Below are 18,112 nucleotides of genomic sequence, written 5' to 3'. Positions count from 1 at the left end.
AACTAGTAACACACCAATATGACAACAAAACATCAAACCTAATGTAACTTAATAGTATAGAAAATATGAAATAAGAGGAATTAATCACAAAAAGACCACATATAATTTGGAGTCTTTTAGTAAAATGCTTATTAGTTAACATTAAAAACAAACATTGTTTTCTTACAATTGGACATGTGAGTCATTTTTTCCTTTATGATAAATCTTGAGAATCACAATCACTATCACTTTCTATATTTTCAAATGTTTCTTTCTACAGATTGACTCCCAGTGCAACCCATCCCTAGACATACTAATTAGTGGCTGGCAAATGTGCTTTATATAGTATAACTCAGGTATTTATATCAATATTTGTCTCTGTTATTAATCCAGCTTCCTCTCCTACATCCACCACTGTCCTTCCCCCACACCACTGTTGTTTTTAATAAGCTCTGAGGACCTTTGTAATCCTGCATAAAATATAAATGATGCTTCCTGAATTGATGGATATTTAATTTCTACTGTCAGGCTAATTTAATAGCTAATTTGGTCCTACATTGATATATATATATATATATATATATATATAGAGAGAGAGAGAGAGAGAGAGAGAGAGAGAGAGAGAGAGAAGGTAATATAATAGATTTGCTTGGAGGATTTATATGTATGGCGGAGTAATGTGCTATTGTGTGCCTTCTGTTAATAATATACTTCGGTGGATTCTTTCTATGTGTATTATTTCTAAACTTCTATTTGTATGCTCTAGTTCTGTTTTATAAAAATTTGATACCAGTTTTTTAAAGGACAAATCACTTATATTTTGTATTGATAATCTGAAATAAGAAAATATAGGTTGTCTCTAACTCACATCTCTCAGTAACATAATGATAGTGCACACAAAATTCCCCATATTTTCCCCTAGGCAAATTTGCCTGGGAGGATTCAGGGGCTCTCTGGCCTGATTGGGGAGAGCACACTGTGCTCTACTGACCCAGAGGTTGATACAACAACTTGTTTGAACTTCAACATACAGATTGAAAATAGTTTTAAAATATACAAATTCGAAGAAGCAAACCTCCATTTTGACATTTTATATAAGGGATACCATTTTACTATACCATTGTATTTAATGGGACTTGAGCATCCATGGATTTTGGTATCCATTGGGGGGGGGGGGTGTCCTGGAACCAAAGCCAGAGGATACCAAGGGCCTACTGTATTTAAAATACTTGTATAAAATTACCTTCAGGCTATGTGCATAAGGTATATATGAACATAAATTTATTTCATGCTTAGACTTGGGGCCCATCTCCAAGATATCTCATTATATATATATGCAAATATTCCAAAATCCCAAATACATCTGGTCTGAAGTACAATACTGTATATTTTTATAAACATGATATGTGTAAAAGTCTACCAACCATTCTTTATAGTGCCTTTAACTGATACAGATTCTTATACATGATCATTTTTGGATAATGCCAGTCTTCAGATCCTGAAATCTGTTTGTCAAAGGGGCAGTTAGCAGCAGTTATTACATGACCACAGGTTGACATCTGTGGCTTCCCTAGCTGGAAGCAGCAATGGATATTAACACTTGAGATGGTTAAAAAAATGAGAAAGACTAGTATCACACATTGTGATAGTCCTTATTAGCTCTTCTGGACTAAAATATGTTTTCTGTTCTAGTGTACAAGCCAAATTACTTAAAGTTTTCACCACAGATATTCCAAGAGACAAAGTGATTATGCCCCATGACAGTTTTTTGTTTTTCACACTGGTAATGTTTCACTTTCTCTGTACAGGTAACACGAAGGGCATCAGGCAAGGATTTAATCTGGACAATATTTCTCATTTTTCAGCTCTTGCCAAAAGGGGGAACTGCAGGTAGAAAAGCTATGAAAGCTTCTTCCTCGCATAGGCCAGAGCTTTTAGAGCCAACATAACTGCTATTTTGAGGAACAAGAACTTGATCTTGTTGACATCAGTTCTCCCTAGGAGACTCCCTAGGAGTCAAATGCAGTTGTAGGAGACGTATAATTCTCTGTATTTCCTCTCATCTCAATTTTAAAACAATGTTTAATTGCATTAAGTCCAAGAATAACTTTTGTCCCTCCATATCTTGTTGTCAGCATAGTCACATGCACTGCTTGAGTTTCACCCTGGAATAAAGGCAGGATACAAATGTAAAAATAAATCAGAATGTACTGTTGAGAGAATGCCATCTCCTTCCTCTGACCCTAAAACCCTGACTGTCTCCTTTTTCTGAATGGTTCAGTAATCATGGAGAGAAAGATTTATCCTGTGGACTTCCATTGTAAACCTTTCTCATTCTAACTTTAATATTGAGAGCACATGCTTGACTTTGGTCTATGCTGTTCCCCAGGCTACTGCCCCATCGTTACACTCTAGTCTGACATTTGATTTGGTAGGTTCTTAAAGGGATGTATTTGTATGCGTATTTTTCATATGGGCACTTAATATATTTGAGTTTCCATAGTGCTGACATTTGAAATTAAAATTCTAGGTCTTTCACTACAGTCCTTTGCTATGATCATCCAATTAGTATAAGCACAGTGTTCTAAAGGAGTTCAATAGCTGCAGGAAATTTTCTTCCTTCTAAAGAAGCCATTGTTTGTTTCTGTAATTTCTTCCAAATGACATATGGTTATTAAACTGTAAAATGTCTTCATATTTGTACTTCAATATTGTACTACTTATTTGTACATCCTGAAATACTGGCATTTTTGCATAGAAACACACAAAAACTATCTGAAAATATTACTCAGGAGATTACTACACATGGCTTTTAAACTCTGTTTAGATCCAGAAAAAAAAGGTGGCTTTGGCAATACCTATTGCCGGATATTCCCTTTAGCCTGTAGCTGCTGTGTCCCTCTGGTTAGGCCACCCCTTTTCATTGCCAGGGAACCTGTCAAGGAGCTTACCATCGCACTAGTCTCTAGATGCAAAACATCGCTGCCAGGGCTGCCACAAAATTGGTGAATTTATGGTGTCATTTTTTCCTCCTTTTCCCCATCTTTCTCCCATTTGATATTCCCAAACTTACTTACTTACTTACTTTCTTTCTTTCTTTCTTTCTTTCTTTCTTTCTTTCTTTCAAAAGACAACCTTTAAATTGCAGTAGCAGAGATCTGGCATCACATGAAAAAGTGAAAATAAAAATCAATTATAATAACATTTTAAAAAACAGAAGGCATGCTGGGTAACGCATGGGTCAGGGAGGTGGGAGTCAGCAAGAGAGCATGATGGTGTCAGTTGCACAATTGCAAAGATATGAAGTAATGGCTATAATACAAGCAAATATAAAGAACGGCTGCCGGGATCACCCAGCAGCTGCGTTGCCGCCGGCAGGAGCGCAAGCGATTCAGGCCTCGGTGTGCCCCATAATGCATTGCGGGTGCGTCTGAGGCCTCTTATTGGCTGCGGGCAGGGCCAGAAGCGGGACTTCTGGGGGGCCGCTCTTGCCGGCTGGAGGACCTCTTGTTGGTTGCTCCTTCCGGTCCTCCAAGGCAGCTGATTGGTGCTACCTTGGGGGGGAGGAGCGACCTTGCTTGGCCCCGCCCCAGACCTGGCCTATTTAAGGCCTTGCAGCACGGAGTCCGGGGCCATTTGCGATCAGCTCCCCACCCTCCCTCCCTTGGGTTGGTGTTGCTTGTCACAACCAGGGGCGGCAGCATAGGCCAGGATATGGGTTGGATTGTCTCCAGGGCTGTGGAGCACTGGAGCGGGAATCCTTAGGGACCTGGGTACGCTGAGCAGTTATGTATGGCCATTGCGGGGGCCACACGTCCCACTGACTAGGGGCTGGTGGAAATACGGACAATCGGCTGGTTGCTATCCGGTGGTCCATAGCCCCTTGGTCTTCCTGGTGGCAGGCCTGGTGCAGGCCTTGGGTATCGAGCAACCAGGGTGTTGGTCGATTTTGCAAGATCCTGACCTCGTGCTATGGGCCAACCCTATGCAGTTAATAAAGTTGTGGCCTTTCTTCCAGATATGCCTCTGTGTTTATTGTGGTGGCGCCCCTACAAGGCAGTTCCATTTTCACTGACAAGTGCAATTGCAGTGAGAACAGGGCTCATACAGTAAAGCCCTCCGTCCAAGCTTTTATATCATTTTTAATACATGAGTCTGTATTAGATTATACATGTATTATTCCATTTATGTCTGGTCTGAAATCCAAATTATAGATCTATTTTTCTGAAGTTGATCTTTTGTATTCTTGTGGATTGCTACTGTTATTGTTATTATTATTATTATTAAGCTTTATTTATATAGCGCTGTAAATTTACACAGCGCTGTACATACGATCTTTTTAATTAGACGGTTCCCTGCCCTCACACTTACAATCTAAAAAGACACAACACATAAGGAGAAGGGAATGGTGGTGGGGAAGAGGATCAGTCCAGCAGTTCCTTTCTCCCTCTAAGGTCTGGACCAAGGCAGATAGACTGGAGGGAGGGCTCTGCTTCTTAATCGAGGCCAGGCCCGATGGAGCTGGCCCTGCCTTTTCACTCCTTCCCAGGCCAGAAGATGACGGATGGCATGGAGGGAGGGCTCTTTTTCTTCAGGCTAGGCCCGATGGAGTTGGGCCTGCCTTTTCATTCCCTCCAGGCCGGATGGCTTGCCCTTCTCTCCCTCTGGATGATGGTGGATGGAGAGAGGGCTCTTTTTCTTTCAGGCAAGGCCTGATGGAGCTGGCTTGCCTTTCTCTCTGGATGATTTTAATTAATACTGTCTTTTTGTTCAGTGTCTAGGTTAAGCACACATTTTAGCAAGTGTTTTGGTTAAACCTTGATGTTGTAAGCAGAAGTTTAAAAAAAGTAAATAGGATGAATTTTCATTTATTTTGAACAATAGTTGATCACATGAAGCCAACGATTAAGTGCCTGTTTTTGTGTTAAAAAGAATAAGGTAAGGCTATCCAGGAGAATCAGTGTGGCATAGTAGTTTGAGAATTGGACGATGACTCTGTTTATTAGAGTTCAATTCCCTGCTTGGCCATGAAATCCACTGAGTGATCTTGGGCAAGTCATATTCTCCCATCCTCAGGGGAAGGCAATGACAAACCTCCTCTGAATAAATCTGGCCAAGAAAACCCTCTGATAGGTTTGCCTTAGGGTAACCATAAGTCAGAAATGACTTGAATGCACACAACAACAACAATAACAACAACAACAAGGATATACAAAGCTACTAAAATGTTAAATTGAAGGGAAATACTGTATCTCATTTCACAAAGTTGTACAGTGGACCCTTGCCTTATGCGGGGGATCCATTCCCCCCCCCCCCGGCGTAAGGCAAATTTTGCCTAAGCTCGAGCCCCATTCATTTGAATGGGGCTTGTGTGCACGGCGGCACACGCGGGCCATGGGTGCACGCCCCATTCATCTGAATGGGACGCACCGCCCCTTCTGCCCCGTGCGCTCCCCGTGGCTTGTGTGCGTACACTCAAGTCCGCGTATAGTGCACCCGCGTATAACGCTGGCACACTGTATATACTATATGTTGAAGATCAAAGCTATTGTTATATCATCCTCTGGGTCTATTGTATGTTACAGTATTTTCTTAGTCTTCACTTATAAAAAGAAAAAAAAACATTTTGCTAAGAAAAAAGGACTTTGGTTATAAGGCATTATTTACAATGGGTCCGCTGGGGTTTGGTTCCAGGACTCTTGTGGATACCAAAATGCATGGGTGTTGAAATCTCATTAAATACAATACATAGTAAAATGGTATCTCTTAGATAAAATGGCAAAATCAAGATTTGTTATTTGAAATTTATATCTTTTTTTAATATTTTCATGCCATGGATGCTTGAATCCATGGATAAGGAATCTGTGGTTACAGAGAGCCAACTGTATTTTAAAAAAGACTATTTTGATAAAGACCAATACACTAATTACATTAAACACTCTCATTACCAGTTGCTCAACTTATATGAAGCTATCTTTATTATTCTCCTATACTTCTATAACTTCACAGGGATATATTTCTCTTAAAAATAATACTGGAAGAGGTTTAGTGTTAGACTTTCTCTTTAGAAGAAAATTAGTCTCCAAGAAGGAGTCTTTGTTTGCCCTTGTGCATTTCATTCATAGAGAGTGGGCTTAAAATCATTGTTGGTCTCTCTTAAAGGAGAAAGTGGACTGTGGGGTGAAGGTGGTCCCCCTGAGATAACTTTAACTGGAATTTGCATGTTTGCTGTGGCCTCTTCATGAGTTCACATAACCCTTCTCAGTATTACTTCCTACTCCTCTGGGAGGAAATGGGATGTGGGAATTGAACATCCAGCTATAGGGTAACAAAGGCGCGTTACAGACCGCCTGAAAGTGGTGGTCCGCCAGCGCCACCGGTTGCTCCGCGAGGGAGCTGCAGCTTCCATACTGCGTGGCTCCCTCGCGGAGCAAAAAGAAGCCTGAAAATGGCGCTTCTTTCTGCGCCCCGGAAGTGGTGCCGCAAGTGTCCAATGGCGCACTCATGGTGTCACTTCCAGTGCGCGGCATGTGGACGCTATGCGTCCACTACGTCAAAATGGCAGTGCTCGTGTGGAACGGGTGCAGCCATTTTGTACTTACCTGGTATGTACTAGGGTTAGAGGCATGCGTAAAGCACACCCTTTCCTAACCCTAGTACATCCTGGGGATGTACTTTACACCCGTCTGGAATGGGCCAAAGTTCCCCCAAATCCCCCCCCCCCCATGTAGAATTTGATGTTCCCCCCTCCTTGAAAAGCCTTTTGTTATACTTACAATGACCTGGATTTTATATGTTGTGTAGAAAAATAAACTTTGTCCAAAAGTCAATCATTTTTCCTCTCTCTAATATCAGGATTATTTGTATGTCTGTAGTCTGATGTAACTTGGACCTCTGCATCCTTCCAGTTCTTCCAATAAGCCAAATAGTATTTATTTTCCATGGGTTTTTAAAAAAAATCACGGTAACAGTCTCTTATATTCATCAAGAAATGAATAAGAAAGCATCAGTTATGTCAAGGTTTTTCTCCCCTAGAATTCCTCTTCTCTAGAATTCAGTATATTTTAGATGTAGTTGGCATTGCCTTAAATTCACTGATTGCCTTAATGTATGTTTTTCTTCTGTAACTGTAGAACATTTATTTCTTTGGCATGTTCACACATATTCATGACCTGAATGGTTTATAGTGCTTTAATGTAGCATACACTGTGTACAATGCACTGTTTTACACTGTTTGAAATATTTGTACTAAGACTATCTTTAATTGTTTTACATTGTTTTATATTGTTGTTTCGTTGTCTAAGCCTCTGAACTTTAAAAGATATATCAGGACCAAAATGCTTTGACATCCACCTTCTTCAGTCCCCAAACTAAATAAACCAGTTACAAATTTGCAACTGAAGAAAGTGGAAACCAAAATATGTTGCTCAATATATATTTATGAGATCTCCTTGTTAGTTGCTTAAATAAATACCTTCAGTGATTAACTGCACCATTGTGGGATCAAAGACAGGTTTGAGAGAAGTTCTGTTGGTTTGTTTTTTAATCATTGATATAGATAGATAGATAGATAGATAGATAGATAGATAGATAGATAGATAGATAATCAGCTTCATTCTTGAGGTTTTTATTTATTTATTTACTTACTGTATTTATACCCCACTCTTCAGCCACAAAGGCTCTCAGAACAGCTTACAGATAGTTAATTAGACATTTCCCTGCCCTCAGGCTTACAATCTAAAAAGATAACACACAAAAGGAGAAGGGAATGGCAGTGGGAAGGGGAATAACAAGATTTTCATACCAACTCTTGCCATGGGGTAAGCACTGGTAAAATGGTTAGGAAGTGCACATGTGTGAAAAGCGCATGTGTTTCCTAAATGTCAGAGAATCATCCTCTCGCCTCCAGCATACCTGAATCATTCGGGGTGCAGCCCTTTCCCATTAAAGGAAACTTTGCTTCCCGAACAATTCAGGGACACTGGAGGCGAACGAATGATTCTGTGATGTTTAGGAAGCATGTCAGGCTTTCAGACACGTGCGCTTCCTAAATGTTTTACCGGTGTTCTACCAGCGTTAAAGCGCTGGTATGAAAATCTTCTAAGTCCAGTGGTTCTTCTCTCCCTTCGAGGCCTGGACCATGGCAGATAGCACGGAGGGAGGGTTCTTCTTCTTACTTTAGACTAGGCCTGATGAAGCTTCTATTTTTTTTACATTTTTTCTATGTGTTCTAGACCTGTAAATCTTCTTTTGTCCACTATATCCGCTAAGGCAAGTGATTCTGGCACCTTCCCATTCATACAATATTGTTAGCTCTTTTAATGTCTACATCAGCCCTTCTGCCAAATTTAACACAAAAGAAAGCCATTCATTAACAAAAAACCAAACTAAATCAAATTCAATTAAAATCACTCAAACCTTCCCAGAGAGAGAGAATATTTCACAAAAGGCACAAAGCCTACCATTTCAGCAGCCGATCAGCACTAAAACAAAAACGAAAACCTTCACATATTGATTGAAGCACAGAGTTTTTCTATAAGGGTGGGTTGCACTGCCTGCTTGACTTCTCCAACTGTCAGTTGGACAGCGATGGCTTTTGCACTGCCAGCCCATTTCCTTGTCCAAGTCAAATGAGATCTTGGGCAAAGTTCCAAGTCTTGTGTTTACAGGCTTCACATTTTGAAATGGGAAATGCTGCCTCTTCCCTGCAATCTAGCAACTTCTCCACGCTCTGCAGTCCTCAACACAGAGAATATACTCCGCTACTGTTCATTCTTAACTTTAAAATAAAACTTGGTGTATTTGAAAATAATAAAAGCAAGAGTAACCGATCTATCATTTTCATACCTCCCATAATCCTTACTATTTAATTAAAACTAAATATAAATATGCTATTCAAAAAAAGATTTGTTTATTGTTTTACAGTCAGAGTCCTATAAGCATATATTAATTGAAGATATGCAACTATTTGGTGTCAACTCTCCACCTTCCCCATTATGCTTTACAAGGTTGAGAGACCTATTGTGAGGTTGCAGTAGGAAATAGTAAAAATCAGTTCCCCAACCCTTTCCATTCCTGGAAGCCCCATTGGATCTTCCATTCACATGGACAAAAGGAAAAGGTGCATCTAGCCCACTGACGAAGTTAGACCTTGAATCTTTGGTGTTCTTTACGCAGTTGTCTTCATAGGCAGTGTGTAGTCCCCATAGTTTAATTTCTAATTTACTTGACTTCCCTTGACTGTGGGAATGTTGATTCAGCTGTGCCACGAACAGTGTTCAGCTGTGCCATCAACAGTCTTCAGTGTTTTTTCTGTTACACGCTTTCTCTGTATGTGCCTCCAAGTCATCTAATCGATGTATGAATTTTGTAAGATTTTCTTAGTGAATACTCAGAGGTACTTTTGCCAGTTCCTTCTTCTGAAATACAGCCTACAGGATCTGGTATTTGTTGACAATCTCCCATCCAAGACTAACCAGGGCTGACTCTGCTTAGCTTCCAAAATCAGACAAGATCTGGTGCCTATAGAGCAGTGGTTCTCAATCTGTGGGTCACGGCCCCTTTGGAGATAAAACGACCTTTTCACAGGAGTTGCTTAAGACCATTGGAAAACACATGTTTCCAATGGTCTTAGGAACCGAGATACCGCTCTCCTATCCGGGGGGGGGGGGGGGGGTCACCACAAAATGAGGAACTGTCACGACTTTAGGAAGGTTGACAACCACTGCTATAGATTATTTAGATCAACTTTTCCATTACTACATCTTGCTTTATTCCTTAATTTAATTTTTATCAATAGTAAGTCTATGCTGTGAATGAGTGTAAAATTTCACATGTATCACTCAACAAAAACATCACAAGAAGATTTGAAAATAGGAACTATGGCCATTTTCTGTGACCTTTACCAGTGATATAATGGTAGATTAAATAGAACTATTAGTTGTCTACTATTCTAGAGTATTAGGCCAAAGAAAAAATAAACAAAACACTGATAAAGTTTTTTACTTTCTCAACAGTGTTGTTTGGTGATACATATGGAGACTTCACTAAGTTTAGTACATTGTACACTGGGGCCTCCACATTCACTAGGGTAAAGAATGCAGGACCCCTATGAGTGGGAAAACTGCAAGTAACAAAAACACTTTTTTTTTACTTGAGAGAACACTTCTCTAGGAATCTGTAGGTCCTCCAGCACAACATTATAGTCAACATCCACCAGAGCATAGAGTCATGCTGGAGGACCTACAAATGCTTAGATAAGTGTGCTTTCTAGGAATCTGTAAGTTCTGCAGTGTGACTTCTGGCAAAGGTTGACCATAGTGTTGTGCTGGAGAACCGAGAGAGTTCTAGAGAGAACATATTAATCAAATCTGTGAATAATCAAATCTGCAAAAGTCAAAGCTGCAAATGTGGGGGGCGGACCACACACACACACACACACACACACACACACACCTCAATGCACACTCTTCTCTTATTAATGGATACCATATCTTATATTTTGTACAATGTTTATTTACAAGCTCATTCTCCTCTACTATGTTTGTATAAATTTTGTAGTATGTGTTTGTGGTGACTGTCCTTTGAGTATAGCTTCCGCTAACTTTGGCCTGTTTTAGAATGTAAATCCCTCATTGTACATTATTTATTTCCATATACATATATCTTGTTAGGTATTAGCATATTCCAGTATGGAAACTCTTAGGGATGTGACAAGCTTCCATATTGAAACAAAACCTTGCTAAACACATTTTGGAATAAAGATTTGTTTTAGTTCTTCCTTTCAGAAACATATTCTTGGAGTAGTTAGATCCTAATAGCCTTGGATACAATAATCAACAGTGGCATAGCACTGGACTACAGTAGCGTCAGCAGCCGCACAACAGAAAGTTAAATATAGTGATTCCTACTGTTCAACTACTTATAGCTTTGGAAATTTCCATATTGTAGCACTAGGTATTGCATTTACATATACTCGGAAACTGTTTCTTCACCTTTCACAACTGGTAGAACTGCTTTTACAAATGCATTCAGAGTACTATTCTTCTGTGGGACAGAGAAAACACAAGCACTGATGCAAATCAAGGGCATTTTCAGTAATGTTCAGTAGTGAATTCAAACATATTCAATATATTTTGTATATTAGCCACTTAGTTTTCCACCATCTCTTCAAAAATTATCATAGACAAACATGGAGAGGTATTCTTCACCTCACATGGAAAGTCTTAGTGTTCAGATGAACTACTGGTGTACTGTTTGTTGTCATGTTTTGTTTTAGAATGTATTAATAAATTTTAATTAAAAAAAAAGAATGCACCACAGAATATTTACTGTTTAGGGCAGTTTTCCATATTTCCTGTTACCATCCCTTATGAACACTTCAATGTTTGTGGAGGAACTTATTTGTTTTAATTAATAATTTATCCAGACTGATAATTAAATGTTATGATAAACTTTTGGTGTGCTTGAATCGTTGCTTCCTATGTAATGCCATAGGATGTTTCAGTGAGTATAACCCTATGTTTTGCTATATTAACCCAATGATAATGTTTAACTAACAAAATTGTGTTAATCAAATAATTTGGCTGCTTCCTGTATAAGACATGTAGACACAATTATTCCATAGGCTTCAAATCAATTTATGCCTATATATTTATTTTATTTAATATTATTTTAGTCTACTTTTAAGGTTTAATTCTTTCAAGGCAGTGTACAAGTTAAAAAGTAATTCAAACCAAATGAAGTAAAAACAATAAAACATATTCAGTAAAATTCACTAACAGCAGAAATTACCAACCAAAAACAGCTAACCCAAAAGCTACAAAAAGACCAGTAAAAACAGGATGGTCACATTTGTACAAAGTGTTCATTATTTTTGTACATTACAAGTTTATCATTGGTTGATGGAGGACATTCTAAAGAAACAAGATGGCAGTCAAACAGAAATAGATAAAACCACCAAGCTTTAAAAGTATTGTACTGATTTTTCTTTGGATTAACAGAAGTATAGAACTCACAACCAATGAAGGGTATTTTTTAAGAATCTTTTATGCCTGGACATACATCTGGAACTCTTTATACTAGCTAACAGTAAAGTAAATGCCACTGCTTATTATATCCTACGTTTTTTATTTTAAAAAGGAAATTGAAAACACACCACTTGCAGAACTGCCTGACATTGAATTGGCTATTGAAAAGGCATCAGTTGCATATTTACATATTCCATATTTTGTTCTGTACATCAGCCTTCATTGATGCACACAGATTGGATGCTTTCCATGTAAGCTGAAATGTTGCCATATATGAAAAGCCATCTTGTTTTAAAAATGGATTAAACCATTAAGATACAGGAAGTGAACTAAATGCTTCTGACTATAGAGGCTTTTCTTGTCTTCATTTTTCTTCCTCATTTGTGAACATGTTTTTCTTAGTGGTCGTCTTCTGTCTCCATATTTATTTCTTTATAAGGTTGGAAACACTTGCATTACATATCACAGTTCACCTAAAAGTTAACTACAGAGTTAAAAATAATTCTTATAATAAAAACCTAATGTATGACAAAGAACAGCTCAGTGTCAGAAACCAAAACAATCCACAGAAGAAACGTCATAATTTAAAGTTGGTTTTACAGCATTCTTTAATTTGGAGAGGGGCAAAATGCTTCTGTGATTAAATCACAGCTTCTAGCTCTTTGCTGCTAAAAGAGATTCAAGAATGTATATTTCATTTTTAAAATATAATACAAAACAAATGGAGAAGATGTTTCCAGGCTTGAAACATATTTTACGAATTTATCTTAAGACTCTCCTGTTACCAGAGGGTTGCATGTGTTTGGCCTGTTATTTCACCATCTACTCTCATCATGAATTGATTGCAGAGAGCAGAGGCGATATTTTTTCAGCCAGTCCTTTTGCCTCCTCCAATTTGGAAAAGCTGTTGGGTTTAAGCCCTGTTTGAAGAGGTTAGGGGATTTCGGGTTGTTGGTTTTTTTCAAATGCAGCACTTTTTTGGAGTTTATAAAGGTGGAAAAAACTTGCAAAGAAAGGCAATACTAGCATTAAATAAGCAATACTGGCTACACATATATAGTACATTTATTGTGATAGCTGCTTAACATTTGCTGAAGAATGTTACATGGTGAAGATCCAGTACAAGAGAGCCTTTGACCCAAGGTTCTAGTAGTCAGAGACATTTTGGCTTGTGGCTTTAATGCAGACTCAGGTCTCTGCAATGACCTGTTAAATCCTGTTTACTAGCCTTAGTCCTAGCTTCCATCTACCTGCCATACTTTACGTATTCAGACAGACAAAAGTCTCTAGAAGTAACTTTATTGCTAAACTCCTAGAATGTTAATCTCTATGAGAAAGGAGAAAATGTTCAGCTTTGGGAGACCAGAGTTCAAATTCCTCCTTAATGATAGAAACCCATTTGGGCAGTCACACTCAGCCTTGGGAGAAGGCAAGGGTAAATCCCCCGTGAACAAATTCTGTGATAGGTGCACTTTAGGATTACCCTAAGTCAGAAATGATTTAAAGGCACACAACAACAAAAAATATGGTACATATATCTTTGCAGTCTCTCATTATTCTCTCTGTACTCTCCTCTTCCTTCTTTTTGGATCAGTATGGCAATCACAATCAATCAATAGATTGTGGAGTATTTTTAAGTTGACTACAGTTTCCTCTATTCTATGACCACGTGGCTCCTTGGTGCTTTGAATGTTGATTGTTGGGCTTTCTTTTTATTCTTGGTGCTGAGAGAGTTTGAGATGTTGGGCTGATCAGGGGAAGTCTCAAGACTTTCGTATATGCATGCATAATGCTAGGCATCTTAAGGAAATTTACCTGCATGTCACCCAGCTTCCATTTTCTGGTCTCAGGTTTCCAACAGTAGTGCCAAGAATACAGGGGTGGTGTGGCAGGACTGGATCAGCTAGCTCACCTGCCCACTATCAGGAATACAGTGAATGTCACACATGATAGTGAAACTAACTTGATGTTTTCGCACACCTTTTCTGACAGCTTATCTGCTAGCCTGCCTGTGGAACAATATGTTGTATTGGGCCCATATGTATATTCTTAGTCTTACATTAGTTTTTTTCTTTGTTTGTTTTATATCCCACCTTTCTCCCAAGATGGGATTCAAGGTGGTTTTAGCTGAGGAAGTGATGGAATAGTGAACTTGGTGAAAATAGCTATTTGTTGGCCAGAGATGGTATCGCCCTTAGGCCTTCAAGCAGTAGTCCTCTATTCCCTGTTGGGAGAGAGAGAGAAATACAGTAGGTTATGAATATTTTTATTACTTATCTACATTGTCTGTGTGTTTCTGCCTCACTTCTTTTTTGGCGTTGGTGCACCAAAATTTTCTGGTTCGTTTGATGCATTTTGTAGGCTCAGTATCTCCCATCTGTAAATCAAGTATTAACTGGGCTTTTTGGTGTCTTTAAACTACCCAGTCACCAGTTGACAGTTTTATTCACCAAATGACAATTGGCCTACAAGCTAAATCATTAGCACAGTAACCAAAGCCAAATCCTAACTGCCCAAAGAGAAATCCAATAGCCTTTTGTTTAAAAAATTACCATGAAGTGTCCAGTAGTAATTGAAGAAATATTTCTAATTAGGAACACTATCAATTTGATTTTGTGTGTGTGAGAGAGAGAGAGACTGTGCAATACAAGCAGCTGATCTTCAAAACATCTGATAATATACTGCACCTATGGGTAGTTTGCTATGCCTTTTCCTTAGAAGGAATCACTGAGCTGGAGTTGCCTGGTTGAGATAACTGTTGTCCTTTGAGCTTTTACTTTGCACTTGTACACAATTTTAGCCTGGATATTGTTTGTTTCATCAAAGGATGGTGACACTTGGTGGCAGCAGATTTGTAAGCTAAATATCTTAATGAAGCAAAACATTTTCAGTAAGTTCTGCTATTTGGCAGACTAAACTCACTGCAGTAAAAATAAATAATACAATAGCTATTCAGGTCTAAAATATCCTCTCTCTATTTTACTCCCAAGGCATTTCTGGAATACCAAGAATGTCAAGGTTTTATTAGCATTGCACATCAAGAAAGTATACCATTTTTTAATAATTTATAAGCCACCTTGAGTCTCATTTTTGGGGAGAAGGCAGGATATAAATGCATTTAAAAACAAACAAACATGAAACCAGATGGGTGAGCATAAGCTCATTGAAGTAATCATTATTTGCATCTGAAGAGTAAGTAGAATCTACTACTGTGATGTTGCCTTGGATCCATCTCATCAAATAATATACCAGTTACAAACTTTGCCCTTGTTCCACTTGACTATCCAGGCCAGATCACCATTTTTTATACTTCAGGCTGCCAATGGCTGGTCTCATACTTCTTCACCTCCATAAGTGTATCTGCTTAAAAGAACAAATCCCATATGTGTAGATGTCCAGTGATGATTCATGTGCTGAAGAGAGGAAAGGAAAAGTTCATATGATTCATGCTTCTGCTGTAATATGTTTATTGAACTCATACATCTCTCCCACATGAACCCCCTCATGTGCTTAGATCTGCATTCTCTAGTTGCTACTATTGTCAAATATTTTATGTATTACATTTAACTTAGTTAAAAGATTTATACCCTACCTTTCTCCAGTAGAACTCAAGGCAGGTAACAGTATAGTAAAATAATTACCAAAAAAACAGTAAAAGCAGAAGGACAAAGAGAGAAAGAACAAGTTTTCATTAAGAGACATTTAATTTTATAGCTTCCAGTAAGGTAAAAGCAACTCAGTGGAAGAGAAAGCTTCCATCATCCAAAAAACTTCCTCAAAATAAAGGTTTTAACAACCAGACAGAAGGTCACTAATGAGTTAAAATGAGCCTCCTTCTGGTATGACGCCAACAGGACAAAACTTTGAAGCTGAAGTCCTACCAAGCAGAATTAATAGAAGGATCTGCAAATGCAGCTGGCTGCCTTTTAACATTTTGAAGCAAGTAAAATAAACTTTGAGCCAGTGTGATATAGTAATTTGAATGTTGGATTAGGACACTAGGAGACCAGGGTTCAAATTCCTACTTGGCCATGGAAACCCACTGAGTGATCTTGAACAAGTCACACTGAGCCTCAGAGGAAAGCCCATGACACGCTAGGGTTGCCTTGGGCACAACCCTAGCACGTGATGAGGGCGTCGCAGCTGCACAGCACCACCCACACAGAGTGCACAGCTATGATGTCACAGCTGTGCAGCATCCAAACAGCGCTGTGCAGCTGCAATGCCATTGTGACGTCTTTGTAGCTTTGCAGCAGCGCAACTACGCCACAAAAAGGAGCTGCTTTTTAATGCTCCTTTGTTGCTGCGCAACAGCGTCACACAGTTTGGTTGCTGTGGCGCTGCTGTGGAGCAAAGAGAGGCGCCTCCCCGGCACCTCTTTCTGGCGGTCTGTACCCCACCATAGGTTCCCTTAGGGTCATCATAAGCCAGAAATGACTTGAAGGCATACAATAACAACAAAGAAACCTTCCCATCTAGTCCTGTGACACCTAAAGTCCAGAGTTTAAGTCAATCTTCACCTTACATTAAATTTTTGGCATGAAAACTCTCTTTTCATGGGTAGTTTCATCTTCCCTTCCAAACAGGTTGTGGTCACTATCTGAATTGCCTCCTAGCCTTATTTTTTTATCCTTTCCCTGACAAACAAACAGGCAAACAAAAACCACTTGTTATTTCAATCTGACACTCCCAGTTTCACCTTTGTTGCAAAATACATGCTCGACCAATGTTCTTCTAAATTATTTGAAAACAGTTCTGTACAATGAAAAATAGTGTGTGTATGTGTGTGTGCATGCGCACGTAAAAGAAAGAGTGAGTAGACATAGTAGACTAGCATCTGTTATATAACAGAATATTAACTAAGGCTTTCCAGACTCCAGTTTTGCAGTCATTTTTTTCTTGATTTAATTTCTTTGTTCTTGTCCTGATGTCAATCCCTTTAATAGCTGACTAAATGGAAAAGCAAATTGTGCTGATTGTATGATGGTTAGGAATTGCTTTTTAAGCTCTCAAAACCTGAATCAGAAGATACACTATGTTTGTATTTTCGGAGACAACAGACAGCCTTGGTGGAATACGACTTTCTCTCTTTCTTCCACGTATAATTCCCTCTCTGCTCACATCCAGGCTCACACATGTTTTCAGAACTGTATACCTGGAACACATTCCCCAACACTTCAGCATGAGTGTTAGCAGAATGAAAAACAGATGGGCCAGCAGTTGCCAATGTTATCTTCTGGCCAGTTCTGGCAAGTCTCTCTTTCTCTTTCCTTTCTTGGCATGGCAGAAATATTTGCCTTTATTTAGGAGAGCCTGTATTCTTTTCCATGATTCTCTCCCTTTCTCACAATCTAAGCTGAATGCTGTTTATTTCCATGTTCCTGAGATTGGTGGAGGTGAGTGCGAAAAACAATTAACATTTTCAGACTCATTTCCTTTCCTCCACTCTTTTAAATTTGTTGTCCTTGATTGTTAAATATTTGATCACCACATAAGCCAAGCAATTTGTTTAGAGAACATTTCTTTGTTTGTTTAGTTTACAACACTCATCTTCACCAGTATTTGGAGATGCTTGAACACTTTGTCCCCAGACTGCAACCACTGCATTTCTTCGATCTATAAGTGTTAGAGGATGGAAACGATGTTATAGTTTGCATTGTATTAGTGTCCACTGTAAAAGTCTCTGCTTCCTTAAAAGAAGTTCTGAAGAAAATTAGTTCGGTGCTCTTTGTAGAACACGCTGTCCAGCAGTGAGAAGGGCTGTGTTTTCTGCAGTTCATTTAATTTTAATGATGGGTTCAGAGATGGTGGTGTTTTCATAGGTATCCTGTACATAAACATTTCTCCTTAGATTATGTCTCAGAAAAAAAATACTAATGTTGTTCTTCATCTATTTGTGTGCTGGGTCTCATCATTGCTTCTTACAGAAAGTTCAAATGGCTTATCTTATGATTTTTTTCAATTTTTTCTTCTCCCTTGAACCGTGAAATAAATCATATGGTAAATCAAAATGATCTGACCATATTTACTTAAGCTTCCAAGTTTTGATCCATTTATTTTAATGGATAGGCTCCTTATATAGATTTTAAATTCAGTGTTATACA

At 38.8% G+C, this 18,112-nt stretch overlaps 1 protein-coding gene across 6 annotated transcripts in view; it reads left to right on the top strand.

Moving 5' to 3' along the window:
* Window positions 1–18,112, top strand: part of LOC149317488 (protein CBFA2T1-like) — a 182,606-nt gene that overhangs the window by 91,873 nt on the left and 72,621 nt on the right. Inside the window, exon 1 of one of the 6 annotated variants that reach the window (XM_089517609.1) lies at window positions 299–335. The exons of the other annotated variants lie outside the window; for them this stretch is intronic. The gene's annotated coding sequence lies outside the window, so the exon portion shown is untranslated. Of the gene's footprint in view, window positions 1–298; window positions 336–18,112 lie in introns of those variants that run through there. 6 annotated transcript variants of the gene reach the window in all.

This window comes from Sceloporus occidentalis, unplaced genomic scaffold, assembly GCF_023333645.1.
Source record: "Sceloporus occidentalis isolate IW3139 unplaced genomic scaffold, rSceOcc1.0.p SCAF_3, whole genome shotgun sequence".
Lineage (NCBI taxonomy): Eukaryota > Metazoa > Chordata > Lepidosauria > Squamata > Phrynosomatidae > Sceloporus > Sceloporus occidentalis.
This window is presented reverse-complemented; position numbering and strand designations above follow the sequence as displayed.